Source organism: Erinaceus europaeus, chromosome 5 (assembly GCF_950295315.1).
Source record: "Erinaceus europaeus chromosome 5, mEriEur2.1, whole genome shotgun sequence".
Classification (NCBI taxonomy): Eukaryota; Metazoa; Chordata; class Mammalia; order Eulipotyphla; family Erinaceidae; genus Erinaceus; species Erinaceus europaeus.
Genome location: NC_080166.1, coordinates 44,990,999 through 45,007,528, shown reverse-complemented (window position 1 = coordinate 45,007,528; position 16,530 = coordinate 44,990,999). Strand labels below are relative to the sequence as shown.

General features: G+C 39.3%; 1 protein-coding gene across 4 annotated transcripts in view; it reads left to right on the top strand.

Annotated features, from left to right (window-relative positions):
- Window positions 1-16,530, top strand: part of MAST4 (microtubule associated serine/threonine kinase family member 4) — a 724,287-nt gene that overhangs the window by 284,606 nt on the left and 423,151 nt on the right. The gene's annotated exons all lie outside the window — the stretch shown is intronic.

Sequence of the window (16,530 nt, the reverse complement as noted above, 5' to 3'; positions counted from 1 at the left end):
AGCTTTCTGCTATTTTCCCCTATCATTTCTTCCTGTCTGGGGGTATGAATCAAAAATCTTCTTGGGGTGCAGAAGATAGCAGTTCTAACCTCTGTAATTGCTTCTCTGCTGGACATGGGTGTTTGCAAGTCGGTCTATACCCCCCAGCCTGTTTCAGTCTTTCCCTAGTGGGGTAGGGCTCTGGAGAAGTGAGGTTCTGGGACACATTGGTGAGGTCTTCTGCCCAGGTAAGTCAGGATGGAATCATAATAGCATCTGCAACTTGGTGGCTGAGGGTTTGGTGTTTCTGCATATATCTCAGCTGTAGCTGATGAATTTTGTAAAGTTTCATAGTTTTAGATAGTAGATATGTGTTGTTTAGGGAAGAGTCTGATCTGGTGGCTGTTACTCCATAGCCATGCCTCCCAAAAATATATTTCTTTAGAAACATGCAAAGTAAGCAGAATTTACTTTAAAAAATTTGTTTGAATTTTTACTTTTTAATACAAGTATTCTTTCTAAAAACTGAATTATGAAATTTGTAACATATTTCTAAAGTAAACACTTCAAAAGGCAAGTAAAAATTTTAAAATTCTGCTTTCCATCCAGCCAAGTATTAGAAGTTCATTATTTATCCCCTAAAGAATTCTGTACATTTCCTGATGATTTAGGACAAGAAAACTCTTTGTACTATCTAACAAAATGGAATCAGATTTGATCTATAGATAGTGTCTGTGAGTCGAGCAGTCAGGATACATACATCCTGTTGTATCTAGTTTGCTGTAGAGGACAACTAAAGATGCAATTAATGGGCTCCTCACAAATATCCTTTTCCACTGTCTCAGGGGAGAGTGGTGACAGACATTCAAGGCTGTCAAGAAGGCTATGAAATCACCACCAGTGCTTCCTGACACTGAGGAAACCTCAAGAAGGAAAAGATGAAGGATCCTGTTTGCTTTTAGTAATTGAGTCATGTAATGTGTTTACTAAGGCCAAGACAGATAGGACTTATTCAGTTCACTGAACTTCAATTTTAAAGGAAGATTGTACAAAATACACCTTGTCTTCCCATGGAATTGCTAGTCTTTGGTGAAAAGAGATTAAAGTCAGCCTTTTACTTTTATGACTACAGGAATCAATCCCTTTTCTCTTTTTAAAATCATTCCAGTGGAAGATTGTAGGAATTCTGTAGTAAGAAAGTCCACTCCTACCCAACTTAGTGCCCTTTAAAAACAGTGCTTCCGGAATGTGCCCAGGCAGCATAAGTATCTGGGAAGCTTCAGAAGTCACTGATAAGTAGGTTGGTCCTAGTAATTCTCGTTTAATTGGTCTGGGTGTGGCCCTTACTTTAAGGAACTTATCAAAGATCTTTCAGGGGTTGATATGAGCAGGTGAATTTAGGAGTTCACCTCCTTGCTCCATCCATCCTTCTGTATTTCCCTATCCATGGTGTTGCTACAGTAGAAGCATTTTACATATGTCTTGGGATCCCATGGTGCCTGGTGGGATCTCATGCCTTCTTGTAGGACTAAGTCTTTTTTCTCTTTCTCTTCTCAACAGCCATCTTAATGTTTGACTCATAGTGAATACTTAGGCATCATTTTGCTTGTTTAATAAAAGGGACAATATATTACACATGTGGAGATATAAACAAGGTGATCATGCACTTCTGGGACATTTAATATCCAGTAGATATCTCTGCTTTACTTGAAGAGCATAGATTTTGTAATCTCCTTCTGACTTTCTTTAAAGCAGTGAGACTTATAAAAATTAAATGGCCATATGTTATGTGGTATTAGCTTGAATCACAAAAAACAGCTTTAGATAAGGGGACAGAGGAAGGTAAGTCTGGATTCAATAAGTATCAAAGAAGTGAATGTGAAGTATGGTCGATTTCTAACAAAATAATTCCCTGTTGTCTTATTTAAAAAATATTAATTTGGGAGTCGGGCTTTAGCGCAGCAGGTTAAGCTTACGTGGCACAAAACACAAGGACCTGCATAAGGATCCGGATTTGAGCTCCTGGCTCCCCACCTGCCGGCGGTGAAGCAGGTCTGCAGGTGTCTGTCTTTCTCTCCCCATCTCTGTCTTCCCCTCCTCTCTCCATTTCTCTCTGTCCTATATAACAACGACAACATCAATAACAACAACAATAAAAAACAAGGGCAACAAAAGGGAAAATAAATAAATAAATATAAAAAATTTAAAAAATAATGCTTTAAAATATTAATTTATTTGATTGATGATAATATGGTCAATTTATTGTGGCACTAAAAATGTAAATCACTTACCAAACCAAAATATTCACTGACATGCCTGAGACTTTCAGGATCTTATTTTATTAGGTGATAATGGGAGATATAATTGTTAATGTTTGATTCTGGCAAAATACAATTAGTTTCTCTGAAACACATTGTGCATTAATGATATCATTAAGATTAATGAATAAATATGAAGGAACCAGGGATTTCAAACAGAACATAGTGCCTTTATATAAGTATGTAAAACTTGAGTTAGATATCCTTATTTTAAAAGATAATGCCCTAAAGTCCTTTGGCATTTTTATATGAACTAGAGAGAAACCAAAACTAAGAAGTTAAATGAACTATCAAAGGGATCAAAGTTCTTAAACATTTACTTTCATGTCATGGGATGGATGATGAACTCTGTTGTATATCAATTTCAGTTAAAGCCATCCATTAGTTTTATTTTTTTTAATGTTCTTACTGCTTTTCTTACAAAGTTCCAGGTATTCTATAAAAATGAAAATTTCACTGCTTAAAAAAATAAAGGTAATTACTGTCCATTAAAATTAGAGATGAAAGTGATATTCTTATATATTCCAAATGTTTTGCCATAGACTATTACTGCATTTATAGTTTTCAAAGGCTATTAAGAAAGCTAGACAAGTGTCTGTGTGTGTGTGTGTGTGTGTGTGTGTGTGTGTGTGTGTGTGTGTGTGTGTGAGCTAGGAGACAGAAAGGAAAAACAGAGTACTTACCAAAGTCTTAGGAAAGATTTGTGAACTAAATATATAACATGATTCAAAGACTCATAGTATTTGAGTATTAACACTTGACTATATATTGTACAGAAAAATCTTGTGACCATGAACAAAGGTAAAACATTTATTTATTATCTGTGCCTTTACACTTTTTCTCATCAGTATTATGACTGAGGTTTAATGCTTGCACACAAGCCTTTCCCTGGCAGGAACAACAGCAGCTGCTACTACTGCTTCTCCTCCTCCTCCTCCTCCTTCTCCTTCTCCTTCTCCTTCTCCTTCTCCTTCTCCTTCTCCTTCTCCTTCTCCTTCTCCTTCTCCTTGTCTGCCTCCTCTTCCTCCTTCTCCTTCTCCTCCTCCTTTGTTAACTCTGCAGAGAGAGAGAGACAGAGACAGAGTGTGTGTGTGTGTGTGTGAGAGAGAGAGAGAGAGAGAGAGAGAGAGAGGGCTATTTCCATGACCTTGGGCTTTTCTTTTAACCTGATTGTCTTACTTTCTTCATTGCTAAATTGGAAGAGCCTCTTGCATTTCTGTTTCGCAAGAAACTGATGAGGATTAATGAGGTAGACTCTGGAGCACATAGTCTGTTTCTCTGAAAAGAACATTTAAGGGAAGCTAGGAGACAGTTAATATCAGAAAGAAGTGGGATACACATTGCTCATTGTGCTATATGATAGAATCTCCAAGAGTACTTAACTCTTCATCAACCGAAAAAAGAAAAAGAAAAAGAAAAAAAAAGGAAGGAAGAAAGAAAGAAAGAAAAAAAAAGTGGCACCCAGCAGCCATTTCCACTTACCCCTGAAATGGATGACATGGTAGGGTGGGGTGATGGAAAGAAAGCCAGATCATAATGCGAGGAGTGTGAAGAATGATAAACAAGATTCAGGGGAAACATCTAAACCTCTGCATACTTACCTGAACACAACCTAATTTCTAAAAATATCATATGCATACATATACACTCAAACTTATGTGCCTGTTTGTAGAAGCCACATAAAAGGGCTTCATTATGTGTGCCTAATATAATCAGATCACAATGAGGTTCCCTGTCAAAGCCTCAGAATTAATATAATATGGTGCTTTAAGGTAGAAGAAGGTCCTAGACATGATCTTAGGGTTTAAAACTGATCTTGTACAAGGCTTCTTAGATCTATGCTATCATGTTGCTCTAAACATGCAGATACAGAAAGAATGAAAGAATGCCTGATTACCGGCGGTGGTGCAGCGGGTTAAGCGCACGTGGCGCGAAGCACAAGGACCAGCGTAAGGATCTTGGTTCGAGCCCCGGCTCCCCACCTGCAGGGGAGTTGCTTCACAGGCAGTGAAGTGGGTCTGCAGGTGTCTCTCTCTCCCCCTTTCTGTTGTCCCGCCTCTCTCCATTTCTCTCTGTCCTATTTAACAATGACAACATCAATAACAACAGCAATAATAACTATAAGAATAAAAAAAGGGAACAACAACAACAGAAAAGAATGCCTGATTACTTCATTCGTGAAATCCCATCCTCATTATACTTAGTTTTCTGTCTTTAGTCAGTCATTTTTTTTTCATTTCCAATCTTTTTTTTTCCCTTTAAAATATTTTCTATTGTAGAAAACATCTGGGGTGGTGGCTCAGATAAAGAGCATGTCTTCCAAACCTAAGGTCTTGAATTTGACCTTGTCTCTACAAAGAGACAAAATAGCTACTGTTGTGTCTGTCTGTATGTCTGTCTCTCATAAATAAGTCTTTAAAATATTTTCCATATGTTTTCTGTTTTGTGTTTACTCTTTGATAAGTTTATTTAGGTAATAGTGCATTTAGCATAGAACTTAGCCTGTTGTCACTGTAGGTTTTAATATGTATAGCCTGAAAATGTGTTCATGATCACCAGTTCAGTGGCTAAACTTAGAATGTAATATGCAAAAATAAGAAATATATAATCTTTCTTGGAACAGTTTTAGGAATATCTGTTTCAGAAGCTCAAGACATTCAGTTGATGCCAGGAGTCTTATCCTGTATATAGGTTTGTATACATTTATTTAAACATGTACACATATATACATGTATTAACACACTTGTTTCAAAACTTATACAGCTGATAACCACCCCATGGTGGCAACACTCCCAATATCACTTCACTCATCTACTCCCATCTTAGTCAATACATCAGTATGAAATGGAGTTTGCTAGAAATTAGTCCAGGGTCCCAGTATCCACAGTGCATCATTTAGAGATAAAGGGGCACAATTAAAAATATATATATTGAATCTCTTTCTGATGTCAGATCTTCATAAATGTTCTCATATAAAAAATGAAGTTGTATTACCCAGTTTTATTAGAAATGCTATATTTTGTTGGATCCGTGTGTTCGCAAAGTAGAGAATATTTTCCTGCTGTGATTGATGTTGGGGCATTTATGAGGATAGTCTGCTATATTTCATATGTATATGGGGGTGTCATTGTTAAAATGTTCAAAAGAAAATTATGTATGTGATTTATATTTTATTATTTCCTCCTAGGATGTAATTTTTTCAGTACCATGATTCCTGTCAAATTGTCAGTAGTGATTTGATGGCTAATATGCCAGAAATAATTAGATTTAAAAAAAGGTGATGCAGACGTCAAGGCAGTATAGCTTTCATACAAAAAGTCCTAAACAGAAGCATGTGTGTTACATTATAGAAATCAACTGCAAACATTTAAAACGTCTCCAAGATCACAGGAAGGATGGATTGTGGAGCTAAATGCAGGAAGCATGGGTGGCAGCCCATTTTATAGCCATATGCTTGCTCTGACCCCACCTACAATTTTTACTAAATGAAACGTGTTTTAGAAAATGCTGCTTGCTGGATAAATTCAAACTACAGTGCATTCTCAGTGGGAAGAGGTTAGATCTCCTCATTTCTTTGGAGTGGGAAAAGTTCCTATATTTCCTTGAAAGACAGCCTGCCCTTTGTTTTAATTTCTTTGTGACAGGCTTTAAACTTTTTCCTTTGGGGTGGAAAAGACATGTATAGTGCAAACTTTAGAGATGAGAACTTTATTTTAAAATTTCAAATGAGAGGAGTCGGGCTGTAGCGCAGCGGGTTAAGCGCAGGTGGCGCAAAGCACAAGGACCGGTATAAGGATCCCGGTTCGAACCCCGGCTCCCCACCTGCAGGGGAGTCGCTTCACAGGCGGTGAAGCAGGTCTGCAGGTGTCTATCTTTCTCTCCTCCTCTCTGTCTTCCCCTCCTCTCTCCATTTCTCTCTGTCCTATCCAACAACGACGACAACAACAATAATAACTACAACAATAAAACAACAAGGGCAACAAAAGGGAATAAATAAATAAAATAAAATATTAAAAAAAATTTCAAATGACTCTTTTAAAATATAAGGCAATGTAATTTTTTCATGTGGAGGTTTATTCCCTAAACCTGGTATCTCATGAGTATTAAATAAAATCAAGGTCGCAGCAAGTTAAGTGCACGTGGCGCAAAGCGCAAGGACTGGCTTAGCGTATCCCAGTTTGAGCCCCTGACTCCCCACCTGCAGGGGAGTCACTTCACAAGGAGTGAAGCAGATCTGCAAGTGCCTATCTTTCTCTCCCCTCTCTGTCTTCCCCTCTTCTCTCCATTTCTCTCTGTCCTATCCAACGATGACGACATCAATAACAACAATAATTAACTACAACAATAAAACAAGGGCAACAAAAGGGAATAAATAAATATTTTAAAAAGTAAATAAAATAAAAATAAATGTGTCTTTTTTATGTGAACCTTCTTTTTTTTAATTTATTTTTTATTTTTTATTTAAGAAAGGATTAATTAACAAAACCACAGGTAGGAAGGGTACAATTCCATACAGTTCCCACCACCCAATCTCCATCTCCCACCCCTTCCCCTGATAGCTTTCCCATTCTCTATCCCTCTGGGAGCATGGACCCAGGGTCATTGTGGGTTGCAGAAGGTAGAAGGTCTGGCTTCTGTAATTGCTTCCCCGCTGAACATGGGTGTTGACTGGTCGGTCCATACTCCCAGTCTGCCTCTCTCTTTCCCTAGTAGAGTGGGTCTCTGGGGAAGCGGAGCTCCAGGACACCTTGGTGGGGTCTTCAGTCTAGGGAAGCCTGGCTGGCATCCTGATGACATCTGGAACCTGGTGACTGAAAAGAGAGTTAACATACGAAGCCAAACAAATTGTTGAGCAATCATGGACCCAAAGCTTGGAATAGTGGAGAGGGAATGTTAGGGGGGTACTCACTGCAAACTCTAGTGCACTTCTGCTTTCAGGCATATATTTTGCAGTAGTTTACGGATACATGTGAACGTATGCTCTCTCTCACAGAAACTGGTGTATATCTAGGTTTTGGGACTTTGTTAGAAAATGAACCACCTGAGATGAAATTAGAGTATACTATGAAAGGAAAGGTCTCACCCGAGTAATGAAGTTGAAGGGTTGTCATTCCACACGTGAAGTCTCTGGACACAGTCTGAAGTGAAGCATGTTGAGGTGGCAATCGTTGTGTTGGTTAGGTTGTGATCGGCTGATGCAATATTATTTGATATGGATTGGGAGAGGCATACGGGAAAGTGGGCCCTATCCAAGGGTTCCAGGACTGGGGGAAGTAGAGGCTCTATAGTGGAGATGTGAGGTTCCTGCTGTCTTAGGGTTCAAAAAGACAATCGATAGTTAATGTTATCATCACATTGTTTGGTAATTGGGTTAACTTTGAAAAGTCCTTTTGTTAGGGTTTGCTGTACAGTACCCAGTATCTTGTATATAGCTGTGCTATTGGTTGCTTCTGATCTACTTGGTCTAGGCTTTTGAGAGAGTCCGCATATCAAATACACAGCCTATATATTGAAAAGATTCAGTTTGTGTTTTGAAAAACTTCGAGACATACAATTAATTTTCCCCCTCATATTAATTAGCTAGTGATTTATATGACTACATTTTACTAGGAGTGTACATAAACACCATTCCCACCACCAAAAGACTGTGACCTATCCCTCCCACCCACTCCCACCCCCCACTGTCTCAGGAAGCTGCATGTCTACCCCTCACCACAGGGTTTTTACTTTGGTGCCCTACTTACAATTTGGTCAGGTCCTGCTTTTAGTTTCCCTTTCAGATCTTCTTACTCAACTTCTGTTGATGAGTGGGATCATCCCATACTCATCTTTATCTTTCTGACTTAGCTCACTTAACATAATTCCTTCTAGCTCTGTCCAAGATGGGTCAGCGAAGGTGGGTTCATTGTTCGTGATAGCTGCATAGTATCCCATTGTGTATATATACCACAGCTTTCTCAGCCACTCATCTGACAACAACAATTAACTACAACAACAATAACAACAACAATTAGCTACAACAACAAAACAAGGGCAATAACAAGGGCAATAACAACAACAGTAACAACAACAACTACAACAATAAAACAAGGGCAACAAAAGGGAATAAATAAATATTAAAAAAAATAAAATAAAAATAAAATAAAAGTGTCTTGAAAGATCAAGAGAGAGGGAAAGAAATCACAGCACCAAAGCTTCCTTCAGTGCAGTGGGCTTTGGACTTTAACCTGGGTCATGCATGTGGCAAAGCAGGTGTACTATCCAAGCAAGCTATTTACCGGTCCTTTTATTTATTATTATTGTTGTTGTTATTGTTGTTATTTGCCTCCTTGCACTAGGAATCCACTGCTCCTGGAGGCTAATTTTTTTTCACTTTTGTTGCCCTTGTTTTTTAATGGTTGTTGTAATTGTTGTTGTTATTGATGTCATTGTTGTTGGATAGGACAGAGAGAAATCGAGAGAGGAGGGGAAGACAGAGGGGGAGAGAAAGATAGACAGACACCTGTATACCTGCTTCATCGCTTGCAAAGCGACTCCCCTGCAGGTGGGGAGCCGGTGGCTCAAACCTGATTCTTTCTCTGGTCCTTGCGTTTTGCTCCATGTGCGCTTAACCCACTGTGCCACCACCTGACCCACTTTTAAAGTAGATGTCTTCCTTCCTTCCTGCCTGCCTGCCTTCCTAACCAGAGCACTGTTCATTTCTGGCTTATGGTGGTGCGGGGAAATTGAACCTGGGACATTGGAGCTAAAGTATTAGAGTCTGTATAACCATTATGCTATCTACACTTCACTAGTCCTTTTTTAAAAATTATTCTAAGCATTTATGGCACTGGTGTATGGTTTTAATCATATCTTTTTAAATATTAAATAACAGTACCATTGGACAGTAATATTGTATTATTGTCATTGCTATTATTATTATTAGCCTCCAGGGTTAGTGCTGGGGCTCGGTGACTGCACTATGAATCCACTGCTCCTGGAGGCTATTTTTCCCTTTTTGTTGCCCTTGTTCTTTATTGTTATTATTATTTTTTTCTTTAAATTTTTCATTTAAGAAAGGATTAATGAACAAAACCATAAGGTAGGAGGGGTATAACTCCACACAATTCCCACCACCCAATCTCCATAACCCACCCCCTCCCATGATAGCTTTCCCATTCTCTAGCCCTCTGGGAGCATGGACCCAGGGTCATTGTGGGTTGCAGAAGGTAGAAGGTCTGGCTTCTGTAATTGCTTCCCCGCTGAACATGGGTGTTGACTGGTCGGTCCATACTCCCAGTCTGCCTCTCTCTTTCCCTAGTAAGGTGTGTCTCTGGGGAAGCTGCGCTCCAGGACACATTGGTGGGGTCTTCAATCCAGGGAAGCCTGGCCAGCATCCTGGTGGCATCTGGAACCTGGTGATTGAAAAGAGAGTTAACATACGAAGCCAAACAAATTGTTGAGCAATCATGGATCCCAAGCTTGGAATAGTGGAGAGGAAGTGTTAGGGAGGTACTCACTGCAAACTCTAGTGTACTTCTGCTTTCAGGTATATATTTTGCAGTAGTTTATTGATACGTGTGCACATAAGCTCTCTCTCACAGAAACTGGTGTATATCTAGGTTATGGGACTTTGTTAGAAAGTGAACCACCTGAGATGAAATTAGAGTGTAATATAAAAGGAAAGGTCTCACCCGAGTAATGAAGTTGAAGGGTTGTCATTCCACACGTGAAGTCTCTGTACACAGTCTGAGGTGAAGCATGTTGAGGTGGCAATCGTTGCGTTGGTTAGGTTGTGATAGGTGGTATTGTTATTATTATTGTTATTGCTGTCATTGTTGTTGGATAGGACAGAGAGAAATTGAGAGAGCAAGGGAAGACAGAGGGGGAGAGAAAGACAGACACCTGCAGACTTGCTTCACCACTTGCGAAGCAACCACCCTGCATGTGAGGGCCCATGGCTCGAACCAACCCGGATCCTTACTCCAGTTCTTGCATCTCATGCCATGTGCACTTAACCTGCTGCACTGCCACCCAGCCACAATATTGTAGTATTATGGTATCGATATTAAACAACTGTAGCTGAGTATTTAACCCCACAGTCAGCAGGAATACTGTAGTGTTTACATGGAACGTCACACATCAGCTCAATCTGATCTCAGGGTGCTGTTTTACGATTTGGGAGGGGACAATGAGAAGGGACTGCTGGAAAGCTGAATTCAGTCAACTTGCAGCATGTTCCTGAGCAGAATAAAGAAGGCTTGAATCAGGGAAGACGACTGATGCCATGTTAAGCAGATGCTCATAAGGGCAATAATGACCTGGAGGAGGAGATCGGGAGTTTGGAGACTTGGTTGTGGGGATAAGTAGGGTGGGTCCAGGAGTAGTAGGGTGGGTCCAGGAGTAGTAGGGTGGGTCCAGGAGTACGAGTGAGGGAGCTGCTCCTGCCTAGGGCAGTGGCCAGTTCCCCAGATCACCAGCAGGTGGTATCCTGCTCTTCACAGCTTCCTGATCCTAAGCACAGGGTTATACATTCATTTCATATAGGAGAAACTAAAGATTTTACCCCAGGTTACCAGGTTGTCTTTTCTTTTCCTATCTTTTTTCTTTCTTTTTTTTATAAAGCCTCTGCTTAGTCTCTGTGCTGGGTTTCTCTAGAGATGCTGAAGAGGCATGACTTCCAGAAAATAAAGGGAGTAGTCAGGGTTGGGGGTTTCCCCTTTTCTTCTTAGTACTGTGTAGTACAAGATGAGTAACTTTGCCCTGAGTCATATCACCTGGAAGGAGAGCACACATTAAGGAGTTCCTTCAGTGATGAATTCCTGAACTTGTTAAGACTGTCAGTCTAGAAAATGAAGAGTTGCCAGGAGTCCGTGAGATAACAGGGTGGCGTTTCATGCCTGGCACAACTAAAGGGTGCTTGGTTTTGTGCCATCCAAGCGCTTGTAAATAAGAGACATATTTAGAACAGGATAATTTTAGAATCAGAGGGTGAAGAATTATTCATACTCAGAGTGGAGCCTCTGGAGACCTAAGACTTTTAATAAAAGGAAGCTCCAGGGACCAGGTATTGGCACACCTAATTGAGTTTACAGTTATGCACAAGGACTAGGGTTCAAGCCCCCAGCTCCATCTGCTAGAGGAAAGCTACCTGAGTGGTAAATCAGTGCTGCAGATGTTTCTCTTCCTCTCTTTCTCTCTCTCTCTCCCCCCTCCCCTTTGCATTTTTCTTTGTGTTATCAAGTAAAAGAAATTGGGGTGGGGGAAATTAAGAAAAAAAGAAATGGTTGTCAGAAGCAGTGGATTCATGGCAGAGGCACTAGCCCTAGTGATAATCCTGTGGGAATAAATAAAAAAAAAAAAAGAGAGAGAGAGAAGGGAAGAGAAGAGAAGGGAAAAGAAGAGACAGGAGCTGCATCACATAACTTATATTTGATTAGTCCTTGTCCTCTATCTGCTTCTGCCAAGGAGGATTCTCTAGCTTATGCACCAGTACAGCTGTTCTCATACAGGTATTTGGGATCCAAATATTCTTTCTGGTGTGTTTCAACCAGTAGTAACTTAGAAAGTGGTGATTTCCCCTTAGGAACTAAGAAATCTGACATTTTTTAGGGCTTTCGCCCTGAAAACATGTTTTTTTCTCTTCTCCATTTCCTTCTCCTAAGAACTAATCAAATAGATTTCAACTCACACTCAGGAATCAGCTTTACAGAGCTGGCAGCCCAGTGTTGTCTTTCCTTGGTAGTGCCATCTTAGGAGTCCCTTAACCTCTCGGAGTATCATTTTCTCATCTGCAAAGTGAGAGTAATTATGTTATTTAACAGATGGGACTATTTTAAGGATTTAAGTAGATGACTTGTGTAAAATGCTTAGAGCTGTAACCTACATACAGTATGATAAATTAATGTTGGCTATTATTAATATTTGGAAGTATCATATGAGTGAATAAAATACAAAAAGCTGATTTTTCAAAGGGAAACAGAGAAGAAGAGGGGGGAAATAGTACAGTACTAAAGTCTCCTGCAGTTTGGGCAGGGCTGACTCGAACTTAGATCAGAGACATGATAAAGCAAGTACACTATCCAGGTGAGTTATCCTTTGGGCCCAGGAAGGAATTTAAATGTGGAAAATATTTTGAATCTTACAGCTGTTATCTCACTGACATTCAGGGTTCTTACCATTAAAATTGACAAAGGTCTGATTATATTCATAATGGATACCTGTGAGCATTTTCACGGGTGCTATTTTTCCTTTAAAACCATTTATTTTGACAATCTTTATACTAGTTTTTTAAAAAACTGTATATATCATGGTCATTAGTTATTGATGTTTCTCTTATGAGTGTAAGAATAACGAATGATTTGGAGTTTTTCTAGTTGGCCATATTGACTTGCCTCATGAATGAACATGGAGCTAAATCCTTTGTTGCCCAAAAGTAATGGACAAGGCTATAGAGGTTGATGCACTGTGCAGCTATCTGTCTACCTTATTGAGAAAGCAATAGCTGCTGCCACACAGAAAAAAGTAAGCAGGAAGGGGAATTCCCACCATAGGTTATGGCAGTGGTACAAGACTCAGTGGTACTGAGCACAATGAGGACCTCTGACTGATGGGTGGAGGGTTGGCATGCTCTCATATTCTTCCAGATGTGGAGGGTGAAACTGCCACCAAGAAAGGGTCCTTTCATTCTTCTCAGATGTCAGCTTCCTTGGCTTCTGGATGGGAGCTCAGGAGCCAAAGACTGAGAGGTAGAGACAGGATGTAGGATGTACATGCAGCTGGTGGAGTCTAAAGGCTCAGGTTAAATGTTCCCATCTGTGTGTTTCTCTTTACTTCTTCATTGTATGCTCAGTGAGCATTCAGTAGGTGCAATTGGAAGGTATGCTTATTTTAGACATTTCAGTGTAAAACTAATGAAGAGACTTAATTTGTTTCCAAATCTGAGACAACTATTTGACCATGTAAATCAACTGACAGATGTGTAACTTTGAACTAAAGGACACCTGTATGAATGATTTAAAAAAAACAGTATTGAGCTGGGGAGACAGCATAGTTTATGCAAAATGACTTTAATGCCGGATGCTCCAAAGTCCCACTTTCTCTCCCCACTAACACCATAACCCAGAGCTGAGCCGTGTTCTGCCCTGCTGTCTCTTGTATCTCTCTTTATTTCTCTCATTAAAATAAATAAAACCTTAAAAATTATTCTCTCCCTTTATGTAAACAGGTACAACCAAATGTTTCCCACTGCTTTCCTGATATTTTCTTAGTCAGAATTTGGGATTGTTTTGTTTCCATGACTCATTTATTATAATAATAAAATTTAATTTTCATCCTTATCACATCATTCATATTTTTCTCAGTATCTTATGAAGTGAATTATGACTATGATAGAGTGTGTATGAAGTATACCCACAAATTGTCTGCTTTATGAAAAAATCAAGTATCAAGAAGCCCCTGGCTTTAGACTATAATTAATGGCAAAGTTTTCCAGATTTTTTTTTTCAGAATATACATGTAAAAGCAATATGCTTTGAGACTAGTACTTTGTGAATTGACTCACAATATTGTGAACATATTCCATGAAGGTATAAAATTGCAGGAAAAGGAGTTTATTAATGGTAATTAGGCTAGCTCCTAATTATTACCTGTGAATAGTGTCATCCTTTGAAAATTTTATTGCTTTTTAACACATGGCTTATCTTGATGAGAAAATATATAACAAAGGGTAAATGTAGCAATTTTCCTTTTACTATTCCCTCTGCTAAGCCATTATTGCTTGATGTTATTTTTCAGCAACCTTTCATTTTTGTCCCAAATGTTTTTGCCTCTGGCTGGTTTTATTTCTTTAAAATGTATGTGTATCACTTCTCAAAGTGATACATTTTGACAGGTAATCGATATTTTTTCATATTAGATTTGATGGTGCAATGGTCATAATCCTCATCTTAAACTTAGTTAATTGTTAAATACTAGCCTAGATTTTTATCTCAAAATATTCCTTTGTTAGGAAACAGACTTTTCACCCTTAGCCAAATGCCTTTTATCACCACCACCTACTAGACAGGTCTACCTGCCAAGTGACTGAGGAAGTTGCATATCTGGGATACAGATCACCTGACTTTTTGACAGTGGGTCTTCTGAAAGCACTTCCAACCAGTTTACTCAACTGGTTACAGAAAAGATACTTCTGGGCTCTACTGTTTTTATTTTTCACTTTCTTCTGTCAAATTATGATCTTATTTCAAGAAGAAAAGACTTCTCCCTCCCTACTCTCTAGTGAGAACTTCATTAGACTCCACTGTTTCTAGACAGACTAACTTTTTTGAGGGTCACAGTCTTCAGAGTGTAGGTGCAAATAAGGACACCATTCTTGACTTTTGCTTTTAAAGTTCAGGTTCTTGAATCAACCCCCCCCCCCAATCAATTAGGAGATCCTTATGTCTCTGTGATACTAAGTTTGTCAAACTATTCAGATCTACTGCCAAAGACATTTTGTTTAAGATGGTATTTCAGTTCAGGGATGTATTTATGCTCTTTTCTGAGTGGGGCGACTTAAAGAGAGAAAGGACAACTGTCATTTGTTTTGCTTTCATTGAAGAGGGAAAAAAAAAAAAACTTCAAGTATAAGTGAATGAAGGGTGGAGATTTATAGACAGTCCATAGATAGAAAATTGATGTCTTTTCCAACTCTACATTTTTCAATTTTTGTTATCACTTTTTTTTTTAATCTCCAGGGTTATCGCCGGGGGCTTGGTGCTGGTGGCCATTTTTTAAACTTTTGAATAGAACAGAGAGAAGTTGAGAGGGGAGGGTGAGATAGAGAGCGAGAGAGAAAGATAGACACGTGCAGACTTGCTTCACTGCTTATGAAGTGACCCCCCTTGCAGATGGGGAGCCAGGGTCTTGAACTGGGATCCTTGTGCAGGTCTTTGCATTTTGTACTATGTGCGTTTAACCTGGTGCACCCTGCGTAGCCCCGTCACTTTTCTATTTAAACAAAAATGCATCCTATAGAAATGTTCTGGAATTTGTTGTTGCATTTTTCTTTAAATAATGAGCAGTGGGGGTCGGGCGGTGGCGCAGTGGGTTAAGCGCATGTGGCGCAAAGCGCAGGGACCAGCGTAAAGATCGGGGTTCGAGCCCCCAGCTCCCCACCTGCAGGGGAGTCGCTTCACAGGCGGTGAAGCAGGTCTGCAGGTGTCTATCTTTCTCTCCCTTTCTCTGTCTTCCCCTCCTCTCTCCATTTCTCTCTGTCCTATCCAACAACGAATTGTGTCAACAAGGGTAATAATAATAACCACAACGAAGCTACAACAAGGGCAACAAAAGGGGGAAAAAAATGGCCTCCAGGAGCGGTGGATTCATGGTGCAGGCACCGAGCCCAGCAATAACCCTGGAGGAGGAAAAAATAAAAATAAAAATAAATAATGAGCAGTTTGTGCTGTTTCTTTGCTTTATAGATGACATTCCTCCTTTACTTAAGTGAGAAATAAAAACTCAAGTTTTCTTCCCTGTGCAATGAGCATGCCAAAAAAACATCCTTGACTCCCATTTCTTAACCAGTTTTCTCTTTGTATGTTGGGAGATGTATGCAAAAACCTTTGGGGAACATAAAATGCAATCAATTTTCATCAGTGTTTAGACTCATAAATCCCTGAGCTATTTTTAATGACATAATCTAATCAATTGATAGCAAGTCTAATAGTACATCGACAGCCAGAGAGAGAGAAACAAAACTAGTTGTAAAAGCAGGTGGGTGGGTAAGGAAATGCTAAACACCTCTTTTCCCACCCCCACATATAAAAATCACTAGGTATTTGGGTTAGGTAGACATAGGAATTACTGATCTTTTAAAAAAAAAAATGCCTGCTTTTCTGACTACCTTTCTTTTATGAAAAAAAAATTGTCTGATGGATAATGAAAGAGGAAGTGATTCTCAGATAAGCTGCAGCTTGTCCTAAGAGGTACCATTCAGAAACAAACTGTTCTCTCAATTTAAATATCTTTAGAATAGAAACCAAGGGGGGGGGAATAATTTGTTATAAATTGGCAGTATCTTATATTGTTACTCCTGTGCCAGACCAGTAATGAAAACTTAATATTCATCTCCTGGTTGCTTTGAATTGAAATAAGATGAGGATGAGCGGAGTAAACAAGCTGAAACAGACTGTGAAATTGCACATGATGGGAATCTTTTTTTTTTAAGCTGCTTATAGACTATAAATAGGTTAATATTCCAACTAATGATAGA